We start from the raw sequence: 13168 nt of genomic DNA, 5'->3' as shown, positions 1-13168 counted from the left end.
TTTCATATTTATACTAGCATCTGGCCTCAGGAATTGAATACTCCATTCTTTAAATAGCTTCACTCTGGCTCTTGAATGCTTTGTGACTAGAACATTACCCTACAGTCATACACCTTGTTTACATATTTCTGTTAAAAGGCAAAAGAACTTACAGTACTTCAAAACATTGGTACAAGCTCTCTCCTCCCCTCTCGCCTTGGAAAAGAGAAGTTAAAAAGAAAAAAAAATGAAAGAGTGGTCTGAAAGTGCATTTTAAATTTAGTTCTCTCAGTTTGCTGCTGGGTACATATTTTACTGTCATTTGTGCAAAAAAACTGGAAAAAAATTTTCCAAAGAAAATGTGTGCCATTCCAGATGCCCAACAGTAGTCAAACACAAATTCATGTAGACTTTGTTTTCTGTGTTTGTTTTTAATCCAGCAAATGTCTTTGTCTTTAAAAACACTTTGCCTAGAGGCAATGAATCTTTTTTGTTACCCCAATAGTAGAAGTAAGAAGTAGGTCCCTGCAAAAGAAAAATATCAGAATAACGTAATAAAAAGGTAAACACTATAAATGGGTGGCTAATGATTAGCTTCTTGCAATCTTTAGGGACAAAGTATCTTTTTATAGTTTTATGATGCTTGCCCAGCCTGACTTCAGGAGGCATTGCATTTTTAGAATCGTATATTTGAAACTTCAGCTAAGCTTTACAAATTTAGTAGATCCCTGTTTAGTGTCTGTTGGTGAATGTAAGTCCAGCCCAATATTCTTCCTGCTATTTTTTCATTCACATGTCTTGAGGTGAACCTAGGAGCAGAAGAGAAAATATCCCATTTTTAAACCTTAATCCAGAATCCATTCGTATGAGTCACTGAAACAAAATCATAGTGGTTTGGCTAAAAAAGGCTTCATGTCCAAAGGGAATGTTCCTTAAAATGCTGGCACATTTCCCGCAGTGTTTCTTGAATGTGTTTTATATGTTGTCTTTGTGCTATTGTAAAACATCAAAGATTAGATCATGTAGTTTTGTGTGTGGGAGGCTCCTGGTATTTCAGTGGACTGGGCAGCTTGATCCAGGGCAGGGGGCTTGCTCCCTTGAGAGTTGTTCAGCCCCATCAGCTGCCTGCTCCACACCTCCCTTTGGGGGAGCCTTCCAGCTCAGGTAGGGAGAGCTTGAAGAAGCATTTCTTTTTCTTGTGGTAACTGTTCAATGTGCCACTGGTGCTCAGTAGCAAACCTTGCAGCAATGTGAGTGGCAGGAAAATTGGCTCCTGTGTGCCTTTGCGAAAAACTTTGAGAGAGAGAGAGAGTTGTTTTATTTTTCCTACCCAGCTATTATATCCCTCAACAGGAAAAAGCCTCCATCCCACTCGGGTTTTGGGTGGTCAGTGCCATTTTCTGTAGGCTTCAGACTAGCCTGGGATGCATGAGAAGGTCAGTGCCGAGGCCGTACTCTGCCACAACCTCTAGCCTTGATCCGCCTGCGGTGGAGCAAGAGGGAGGTGGTGCAAAGTTGGAATGGGAGCAGGGATGAGAATTGTTGGAAATAGCAATAAGGGCTGCTTCTCTACATTGCCACTGGGGGTTTTCAGGGTGTGTGACTCGGGGTTTTTTTGTTGGCCTTCCCTGCAGGGAAGGTTGGTGCTCAGTTTTTGTTTTTTAGACCTGGGCTGTCTGACTGGCATGTAATGAATGTGAATGGTGAAGCATTTAGCCTTTGGTGATTTCAGATACCATGTGATTCCAAGGCACAAAACATGTGATTTATTGGGTAAAGCCTATTGAATATCTTAAAGGAGTAGAGCAAGAGATCAGATGTGAGCACAGCAGCCTTAAAATATATGCCGTGACAACCTATTTAAGAAATTTTAGGTCTATATGAAATACGCAGGAAATGAGGCCAATTTTGTCCCTGCTATTTTGATGGCAGAGTGCACAGGAGAGACAAGGAGAGTGTGGACAGGAATTCATGTGTTTGATAACATGAGCCCAGCATATTTGCACAAATGAAATAGGAGCATTTTTCACCCTCTGCAGCAGAAACTCTCTCAGTAGTTTCTCTGCCTCATTGAGAGACTTTTAACTGATCAGACATACCATCAAATCCATATAAGTTAATATGAAAAGTCATTCCCTGATTCTTGGCCAGTTGTGTACAGTGTCTGCACAAAGCAGTACCTCTTTGCCACCTCTGTTGGCTTGGAGAAGCACAGGGAACTGCCTCCTAACAACAAGAGATGAAGAAAGGCTCTATTCTGTATTAGACCCTTCTTCCTTCATCACCTTGTAGACAAAGTCAGTATAACCATAAGACAAGGTTTACATACTTTTTACCAGGACAATACTTGTTACATGTTGTTTCTAAAACAAGAGACCTTCACAAACAGTGAAGAAAATCAGCAGTTGCCAGAAGGACCTGTAATCGTTTCTGATCATGCTAATGACTGACCATTGTTTTCTGCTGCACAAATGAAGTTTTGTTTGGTTTTCTTCCCAAGAATGGGAGACGACTTAGTGTATGGCTGGTTTTCTTAAATAAGCACTTCACTTTCTACTTCTTAGAAGAACAATGCAATTAAAGTCCTTAATTGAAGACGAAGATTGTGACAAGAGAGCTTGTAAATTTTATTGTCCAGGCTCTGAAAATTTCTTTTTTGAAATTTTCTGTGGCGAATTTCTTAATTACAGTCATGTAACATTTCTTGGGCAGCAGGTATTTTTAGTTGGGCATGCAAATGTTTTGTTGGGTGCGTAGAAACTTAGAAAATACAGTGTGGTTCAGTTGTCTCTTGTTTTTGCAGTGGTTTTGTTACTTGTGCTTCTTACAGTCATAGTACCTCCAGCTGGAGCACAATCTCTCCGGAAACAGAAGTCTTTGTGCCCAGTCCCACAATGTACTGTCACAGGTGATGTAAGGAATGCTCTGAGCTTGATGTGGCTGCCAAGGCACTTCCTCTTCATCACTGAAGGTTATCGAGACATGAGATAATGGGATGGCATTCATAGAAGAAATGAGACTGCAGTTTCCATTTTGTTGCTCCTTTTCCTTCAGAGCATGTCTGTGTGGATTGCTTGTAGGACTGAAGTTTTGTCTGTGTTTCCTTGAGAACTTTGCCCCCACTATTCCTAAGAATTTCCTGCTATCTCCATTTCCCAGTCAGTTCACTAGCCAGCTTGACCAAACCAAAATAGGACGTAAGGCTCCTTGGAGAAGTAGTTACAGCAACAACTTTCTTTGTCCTGTGCATTCCCTTTCACCAGATGCAGTGGCACCAGTTCCATGCCATTGACTGCTGACTCTAAAGCTAAGAAGCCCTCTTGTGTGTGACAGCCTGAACACATTTATGCCAGAGTGAATCCTCAGGTTCACTTGGTGCAGGAACCTTTTTGATACATCTCTACCTAAGATGTAGAGGTGGCATGGTACCAACAACAGAGCTATAGTAAATCCCTGCCATTGCCTCCCCCATTTGCAAACTTGTGGGGATAATGGGTGCCTTATGGGTAATGTCCTCACAGCCATTGCAGCTCCCTTCATGGTCAGAAAATGCAGGTGTTGAACACAAGAACATAAACAAGAAACAAGAATTACTCATCTAAATGGAAGCAGTTTTTTATATCGGCAATGCAGGGTGGCAGAGTCTAGTGAGGATTACAAAGATGCCATGCTCTTGGAGCAGCCTGTCTTTTCATCCCTTTTTTTTACAGGTTCCTTTGCAGCTCCTTCTCTTATGCCACCTCATCTTTCACTTTGCCCAGAAGACAAGAGCTTCAGGTACCTATATCTGAACTCATCTATACAACTTCTTGTGAAGATGTGGTGGTGCTAAAACTTCACCCAAAATCTGTCTTCAGAATGGCTTCAAGCTTTCCTTCTGAAACAGTTCAGCTACATGGCTGGCATCAGAAGAAATGCAATTGTACATAGCAGACTTGGTCTTCCTTTCCAAGATCAGAGTGTTGAGGTGATAGTCACTGTGATAGCACTCTGAAGCTCAGGCCATTCTGCCACAGTGTCTCAAAAAGGATGTCCGGGTGTATTGTTAATGCTGCTGGCTAAGTGTTGTGTAATTCCCATTGAGCTTGGAGACCTGCTGCAGCAGAGGTCGAGTGATGTGTTCTTCCAGTGTCAGGAATCCACAGCAGCAAAGAAGAGCAGCTTCTCCAGTATTGTTCCTGGACTTGGCTGCGAGGTTGGCAGTTTGGGAGAGTGCCTTTTCAATCACTGACTGACAGAGAAAAAGCTTCTTCATCCTATCAAATAGAAAAGTATGCCTTGGCAGTCACAGCGAGGACCTCGCTGTGGCACACACTGGCCTGAGTTAGAAAAGAGAAGTTATTTGCTCTTCTCCTACTGTGACTTTTCTAGATTTTACTCTCTGGATACCACCCCTCCCTGTTTTTTCAAAGCCCTCAAATTGCAGGCTTCAATTGCAGGGGGGCTGTAGCTTCCCCAGGCTTGTCCTCGTGCTGGTGCACGAGGAGACAGCCCATGGGCTGGGAACAAAATTCTTTGTGTCTCTTAGAAATTCCTATCTCACTTGCATCTAGCATAAATGCACCCTGCAGTTGATTGAGTTGCACATCGTGAACATTGTGGTTACTGTGCAATAAGTAACTATTCTTTTGCATATTCCTTTCTTCCTGGGCATTGTAGGAATTAGTGCATCAGATGAGTACTGATGAGAATGACTAGAGGATAGTGAGGGGTCATTAAACAAACAAACAATCCCACCTTCACTTTATGGAAGGTACCTATAAATCTCATGAGTTTTCTTCCTTACAGCTAGTTGACCCCTTAGGATCTGTGTGAAAGATCAGGCTGTTGGCTTAGGCAAGTTAGATTTCTTTAAGCAGCTGTGAACTAGTTTTATAGTGCTACCAGCCTATTTTGTTTCCAGAAAGTGAAAGTTTGAAGTAGGTCCCGAATCTGGTTTCTCACATGCAAGATCATTTTGCTACCCATGACCTAGAAACCAACAATGAATGTATAAATTACAGGCAAGAAGAAAATTCTGAATTGAGTGTAAGGTGAATGGAAGTTGAATAATTCCCTCAACTTCAACTGGGAAAAGAAGAAAAGATCACTGAATTCTAAAACAGACTTCAATATAGACAAAGAAAATGTTATTTTAGTATAGATTAAAGTTATGACTAAGATATAGAGGGATTATTGTGTCTGTTTCAGATGTAATTTCATGCCTGAGAATTTACATTGAAGGCAAACTGGTCTGGATCACATTAGCAAGGGCCCTGTTTTGCTGTCAGTTTAATTAAATGGAAACTGCTGGCAAGGAGACCCGAGTAGGTTTATAGAAGCAATACTATTTTCTGTGTTGGAACAGGAAACTGTTAGGTCTTCCAGTTTGAAAGGGACACAAAAATGTAACCTGTGATTCATTCTTGTTTACAAAATCCCAGCTAGTATACAATGACTTTAGTGATAAATTAACTGCAATTACATGTTATACGTAGTGGGCTTTACAATAGCTGCAGACTTCGTAGTTATGAAAACCATGACCTTTGACAGGGAGGTTAGAACACGAAGTTTTTCCAGACGGTGTCTAGATCTTCGAAAGTATTCATGTTTCCTTCCCCATTTCATGTGAGTAGATTGACAAGATGTGCGGTGGGTGTTCTGTTTGCTCGCCGCAAGATTGTTGTCAGGCAGACAGCCCCCCCCCCCCCCCCCCCCCAAAAAAAAAAAAAAGCCCGCCTTTCAGGAACATTGATTTATCTCTTAACTGTGCCTGGCATGCTGCCTTTTGGCTTTGATTTCAGAGAGAAACATATTTGGTTACTTTAATAGGCAAAAGCAGTGAACCTGACTTGTAGGGGAAAAAATTGTTTTCTTTCCCTTTTTCAGTTCTGTTTATCGTATCCTGATGTTCTGTATCGTAATTGTGCAACAGTTCCAAGTTGGAGTAAGGAAAAGTAGAACTGGATGTCAGGCTCCATCAGCCTCATTATTTGAGAGCCAGCTTTTCTGGGTGACTCAGTGGGACTGAAAATGAATGTTTATGCTGGTTAATAGCCACCCTGTGACACCAACTCAGATGATATCAAATGCTTTTTTGTTCTTAAGAATTGTTCACATCACCTATTTATATCTCCTTTTTTTATTTATACATATTTTTTTCTTTTAGAATTTTTTTCTGAGCTTGAGTTGACTTGCCTTTTCCTCCCAAATCTGTTTGTTCACTCTTTATTGCTTCTTAATGATACATTGAAAGAGAAGGGGGGGTTCTTCCTCAGATTCTTTGATCGAGGAAGTTCAGGTCTTACCTATTTTCAGCTACTTCTGGAACTTAGATGTCACAGTGTGCGAGAGTAGAAGTTGAGAAATTGAGAAAGTAACATTTTTAATCATGTTACAGTAATTGTATAATTTATTCTATACATATATACCTGTAGTCATCTATGGTGAAACTGCAAGTATATGTGTGTGTGTGTGTGTATACACACAACTGTATATGTTGCTAAGCTCTGATACTTATACAGCACTTGACCAAAAGAGTATCTTTATGAAAAACTTAAATTCTTCACATAAGTATCAGAAGTAATAAAATACATTTTTTGAGACCTATAAAGATCAAAGGAGAAAGATGGGAGAAAAAAATACTAAAAAAACCTGTAATAGCAGCAAGAAAAACAGAACAAGAGGGTTCTTGGAGATCTCCATCCCTGTGAATGTAACGTTTTTTTTCAGTGAAGCTGTAGGAGGAATCCATGTTTTAATATTAACTTCAGTCATGCTGTAGCCCAGTGCCTCCAGTGAGCGTGAAGCGCTGCATGGCTGGAAGGTAGGTGGAGATGAGGTTTGGAGAACTGTTGCATAACTGTAGGTGAGGGGAGGGAGGAAATGTCTCAGCCGCTGTCAGTGCTTTTGCCTCTTACTGCTGCAATACGGTGCAGTCCATCCCAGAGCACTGTGGTGCTTTCATATGCTGGGGGGAGGCACTGGAGGACGTGCGCTCACCTCTGCTCCGGTCCCTGCCTCACCTGGGCGATGGGCTCCCGAGGGCCAGCTCCCGCTGGCAGTTGCTTAGCAGTAATTAAAAATAAACCAACAGGCAGCAAATTCTGTTCAAATCCAGGGACTGTCCGTCAGAGCTGCCCCTCAGCTCTCACTTGTGTGTCCTGGGCATAGAAAAAGAGCAGGAAAGGGTCGGTTAGGTTTGATCCTCCTGACTGTGGCGAGGTAGGAAGTGTGGAGAGATCAGGGCGGAGTTAGTAAATTATTTTCCGTGGATGAGTAGCAAAGTATTTCATGAGCTGGGGCAAAAAATGCTCAGTTGACCCTGCTTCCAGGGTGAGGGACTTCAGCTGTCTCCCTCCAGGGCTTCTGGCATGACCAACTGCCCCAGCAGTGACGGCCAGTACCTGGCCCCTAAACCCACGGCCTACCAGGTGCTCGGCCGGCTGCAGGGAGCTCGGATCACTTTGTCTCTTCCAGCCCCGGCTTCCCATTACCCTGGTCTCAATGGCTGCAGTGCAGACGCATCCATTGTACTATGGAGTTGTGGGATTCCTCAGTGCAGCCCTGCCAGTTGTGTTGGAAAGCTGTAAGGAAGCAAAATCTTTCTGGAGGAGGTGCCTTTCAAGGCAATCTAGGAAGGAGAAAGACTTTCCCGGTTGGTAGTGGTGGTGAGACTCAAAGCCGGTAAAAACTTTCAGTCTCCAGAAAGTAAAATGAGATTCTTTACTAGCTAGTTTATTTTAAATTTTCTTTTTCCTGTTCTGCTTTATGACAGAACTTCAAATAATTATGTTGATTTATGATTACAGGTATTTTAAAGTTGTAGTATGCTGAAACAAAGCAATGCCAGCTTATTGTTTCTGGCCCTATCCAATTATACAATTGAGTTTAGGCATGTAATAATGTTATAACAGAAATATCCATCATGATAGATTGAATTTCATGAAGTACAACAGAAGAATATTTATAGCTCCATTCTTAAAGCCACTTTTAGGTCAGAGTATGCCTCCTTGGTATAGCCTTTAAAAATAGGAGAAAATCTCAAACTTTCCTTGGTCCAGCCCCAAAACTATGACAACCATTTGCCTACACAGGGAGGGGGCTGTAGGTTGATGGTAAGCAGAAAATGACAGAATAGAGTAATTATTTCCGCTAGAAAATGAGGATCCGGCATTATTTGTACAGTAACACAAAGTCATTATTTGGCTATGCCACTGTAATGAAACAATAAAGATCATACTTAATTTAAGTATCATCTCTCAAGAGACTTCTTGCTCTCGTTCTACCATTTTGGCTATTAAAACAAATTTAAATTGCTGGTCTAGTTTCCCACTGCTTTTTAGAGAGCGGAGTGGGCGACGCCTCCCCTCCTCCCAGCTCTGTTTAAATGTAGACCTTTGGCATTCCAGAAATCTGACCTTGTTTGTAGGGAATGGCGCATTTTTCTATAATGTAATATGAAGCACTCTTGTGTTTTGATTCCATGAACTAAAGAGTTTAATGTTCCAGCTTGCCATGATAAGGATATGATCTGGTTGAGATAGAAACACTAAAGGAAATTAGCTATTGTACTATTCTTTAACATATTGTTTGCCTAGCAGTTCCATTTAGAATCATTTGGAATAATCTTGGAGTACCTTTTTAAAAGGATTATTTTTTAAATTTTTTTTTTGTTGTTGGCCCGGATAAAAAGTGGGGCTTTAAGATATTTCTCCTAAAATAAATGTGAGGCCGCCTCATTTATAGTCAGCATGCCTTGATTACTTGCAGACATGCTGGAAATTTACATGCGCTTTTCTCCATTATAAAACACTGATCTGTTCAGATCATTAGCTCCCTCATGACTAGAGTTTGGCAGCAAGCCAAGGCAGGCTAAATCTGTAGCTGTAAATCGTGAGTTGAAATAGCAGAAAGTGGATTTGTAACTTAAAAAGTGTAAACAGTTTGGAAAATGAAGTAATTTTAGAGTATGATTGATTGCCTTAAGATTGCACTTTAAATTAGCCTAGGGTCTCCAATGCAGATATAGGCACTAACTGCTCATTATGTATTTTCACTTTTTCTTTGGAACAATAGCATTGTTGGTAGGCTTCTAAACAATGTATGCTTCTCCTAGAGTGACCTTTGAGGAAATGAATAGTTTTATTGTGTGTCCATTACTTTGCCTGAAACAACATTTTTGAGTTATTAATTTGCCGTGGTCTATAAGTAAAGGAATCAAAATGCAAAGCAGCTGTATTGTGCTGCATATAGTTCATCAACTTATGCTTAAACGTCACCATTTGAGATTGATAATGCACTGTATAAATAATTTTTTTCCCTCTGAAAAAGTAAGTAATTATTTGCATAGCCTGTAGTAGCTGAAGATTGGTCTCTGAATTCCGTAGAAGCAAAAAATTAAGTTTGTTTTTAGCACAAGCAATTAGTGAATGTTCTGGGGGACTGGTACACTGTGCTCACTTAATTGTGTAGTTGAGGGTCAGAAATGCACTGACAAGGATGTCTGGAATAAGAAACGTAAGATTTGTATGGTCACTACTGTTATTTTCTCATCTCCACATGGATCTGGTGTGTGCTGGTGCTCTCTCCACCTCTCTGGAATAGGAGCAGTCCGTGCAGCACCCTGCACCTCAGGGTCCTCTGTCCTGGCTGGTGAATGGGCTGTTAATGCGGAGAAAACAGTGCTGGGCACAGGCCAGCATAGCCATTCCTTTGGCAGGACTGAAAGAAAGGTAATCCCGCTCCTTTGCACTGATGAGATTAGATGCAGGCTGTGACCAGGGGTAGTCAGTCCAGGTTTCTGAGAGGCAGGCGTTCCTGGGGAGGGAGCACCAGGCTGCAGCCACCTGATGCTGGGGATCCCCAGCAGCCACACCGGAGGAGAGATGCCCAGAGGCATGGGGTCGCAGTGTGGTCATGCGGAGCATGAGGAGTCGGTGGGATGGGGGGCTGTGGGCTGAAAGGGAAGGTGTCATTGGGAGGCATGTTCAGGAATGTGAAAAATGTGTATTAGGTTGGGAGTCTTAAAAGTTTAGGGCATAATCTGCCCAACTCACTCTGCACTGGTCAAGGGGAGTTAAGCAGTGGGAGATACAGCATGCTGTTGGTTTGAGGAAGCATGTGCCATTTAATGTCTGCTGGTCTGGTGTCTTGTGTGTTCTGGCTGTTGGCAAGTGGTGGCTGAAACCATTTGGTGCTCTTTCGCGAAGAGATATAAAATCCATCATTTTTGTGTTCCTGCCTACCAGAGCAGCATGGTATCTCAAGTCACAAAGGTCTCTAGTGTGGAATAACAACTCAGTGTAACTTTTGTGTGTGTAGGAATGTAATTTACATGTATGTACTAAGCATATATATTCTGTGCATCCAGGACTGCTGCCTGCTGCCCTTGCACATTCTTTTAACACTATGGCCATGCTAGAAATAGGAATCTGAAACTATTTAACAGACATTAGTGGTGGTTACAAATCACAGTAAATATCTGTGACTGCTTGAAGAGAATATATAACAAAAAGTCTTACAATTTTGTATCAAGAGTGTTTTTCATCTCTCTCCTTGTCCTAGATTTGGTATGTAGCATTCAGTAGATACAAGGCTCTGTTTTGTCATTCTTTTGGAAGCTCCTTTCCCAGAGCATATTTTTTCCCAGTGTTATCACCCCTCCTTGATCTTTTTTCCTTTCTCCCTCCACGTTTGAAATGAAGATTTTGCACTTGTGAAAGAGGTATGGCTGAGAGGTCTGAGCACAGGTCTGGGAGCCAGGACCTGCTGAGAGCTGAGCTCAGTGACTCATTTGGTGGCCTAAAGCAAGTCAGAACATCTCTGATGAGGTTATTTCATATGTAAAGCAGGGGAAATAATACTTATCTATCTACCTGCCTCATACGAATGCCCTGAGGACTAATTAGCGTCCATTAAGTGCTTTGAAATAGACAGTGCTATCTATTAGTAGAGCACGTTCCAGACTAGTAGATAGTACTTTAGGACTGTTTTCTACTTCCAAGCCTTCCACTCAGATCTGTGCCGAACCAAAGCCCTTCGGGAGCTGAACAGGAGCTGCCTGGTGTTCTCTGGAAGATTGGCAGCGCACTGCTGGGCCCTTCCTGGCCAGATTTACTGAAGACTGACATTCTCACTGCAAACATGGAGAGAGAGTTTGCCTAGAGAAGAGAGTGGGAGGATACTTGCTTGTTCTCCTCGGCTCATAGGCATAACTTGTCCTGAAATCCTTTCTCACCCTGCCTCCACCTGAGGCCTTTTCAGATAATTCAGGTAGCACGACTTCTTTTCTATAGGAATGATTTCCTGGTCCTGCAGAAGAGGAAGAAGAATCCTGTATTAGTTCTCAAGAAGAGCATGGGGCTGGGCCGGTAGGTTCCCATGGCAGGGAGCCCTTTCTTATTCAAAAGGCCATTCCTCTTTCCTGAGGAGCAAATGCTTATATTCTTTCCCTTCACTGGGTGACAGGCTCCTCTGCAAAGTCCTTAGAAGGCAAAATCTAATTTTGAGATAGGATACTAAACTCTGCAGGTGTGTGTCTGCTGAAGTCTGGGAGTCTTTTCATCATCATAACAAGGAGGGATATCATCTGACTGGCAGCTCCTTTTGTTCTCAGGCACATCTTCTCTTGCCATATACTTTTGTACCTCTCTTGCAGATGCCATAATAACCTAGTTCAAAGGACCCAGCCCTGTTCTCACTGAAGCCCACAAGCCTGGTCTTTCTACCAGCAAGACTAGGACTTGGTCCAAATTGACTGGAGAGAAGCTTTATTTCTCTCCATTTGCTCCTCACGCGTCTCTCAGGCCATGAGTAATGTGCAAGGAGACGGGAAAGCCTGTGTGAAGTTTTCCAGGGGAATTTTCTACATTTTAATAACGTTAATGAAATCGCTTAACACTTCATCAGATTTTTCAGTGTATGTTGCTGGGATTGTGAAGCCTCCCTGTTCAGGCACTCTTGACTTTTCGTCAATACCCGAAGATGCTTCCCTTAGAAATGGGACTGGAGCGTTTGATCCAATGAATGAACCCTAGCCCTGCAGAAGTCTTTTTGGCACAGGTATCAGTAGATACCATTTTGAGGAGGCTCTTTGCACCTCTTCTTTTGCATGCAGGAAGGGGAAGGGATCAGGAACAATTGACCCGCAAGCTCTCACATGCCTGCAACTAATACCTTTTCCTCAGAAATGAGACTGCGCCACAGAAAGACCTCGTAGGACTTTGGTCACACAGGAAGGCCCTGGCGTTGCTGAACTTCAGCACAGTTGGTTTGTTTGTCTTGTCCTGCATATCGCTCTGGTTTTGGTCCTCATATCCTAGACAAGGGAGTGCATTACATACCTTTTCCTCTACACCTTCTTCCTATTACTACTCTGTTCAGCTTGAGTTTGCTTTGCTGTGATGCAGAATTGGATTAAATGAGCAACCACAGACTTACTCATATACCTAGTAACAGCTATTGAAGCTACATTTGGGTGGTTTTGCAGAGCAACAATTTGGGGGTTATTTGGTGCCACATGAGAAGTTCAGTTAGGAGATGAGACTCCCTGAGTAGCTGGGGGAGCATGGTGCAGGGGAATTGGGTTGGTAGCCTGGAGTTTGGCAGCTCCCAACTGACCTTTCCTCATGGCAGTCCTCAGGTTGAGTTTCACCTTTTTGCCAGGAAGGAGGAGAACCAAAGTACGGTTGTATTGGGGAACCGGTATGTAATACGCTGGGATGAGATAAAGGACAGCAAACTCTTGGGAAAAAAACATACGGTGCTAGCATTTCTGTAATTGCATTTTGGTTGTTTTTTTTAAATGGCTTCGTGCTAATTCTAATTCCTTGCCACTCCTGGATTTAAGCATTATTACACAGTAGATGATAACACAAGTTTATCTGTAAAATTCTTTAACTGTGGTTTTTGTTTCCCAGCTTGACTTTTTTTCTCTTCTTGTCTTTGATTGGCTTCCAAGAAAGTTATTAACATGTTGCAAAACAAATACAAGGAGCCACTGAAGCTTATTAAAAATGCTTTCTTTTGTTCATATCTGGCAGTTGACAAATTGTCTTGTGCTGTATCTTACCTGCTCCCGTGTGAAAGGTTACATGAGAAAATGGCTGCAAATAAATTGCCATTGAATGTTGTTGAAGACTAAGCATACAGCTTCTCTATTAAGGACCTCTTTTAAAGCTCTCTATTCAGGCTCCCCCCTGCATGTCTC

At 42.2% G+C, this 13168-nt stretch overlaps 1 protein-coding gene across 3 annotated transcripts in view; it reads left to right on the top strand.

The window, feature by feature from the left end:
* The window catches only part of ARID5B (AT-rich interaction domain 5B), a 123943-nt gene that overhangs the window by 26257 nt on the left and 84518 nt on the right, over positions 1-13168 (top strand). The window lies entirely within an intron of this gene.

This window comes from Falco cherrug, chromosome 9 (genome assembly GCF_023634085.1).
Source record: "Falco cherrug isolate bFalChe1 chromosome 9, bFalChe1.pri, whole genome shotgun sequence".
Lineage (NCBI taxonomy): Eukaryota > Metazoa > Chordata > Aves > Falconiformes > Falconidae > Falco > Falco cherrug.
The sequence above is the reverse complement of the archived record's forward strand: the minus strand, read 5'-3'. Positions and strand labels throughout refer to the sequence as shown.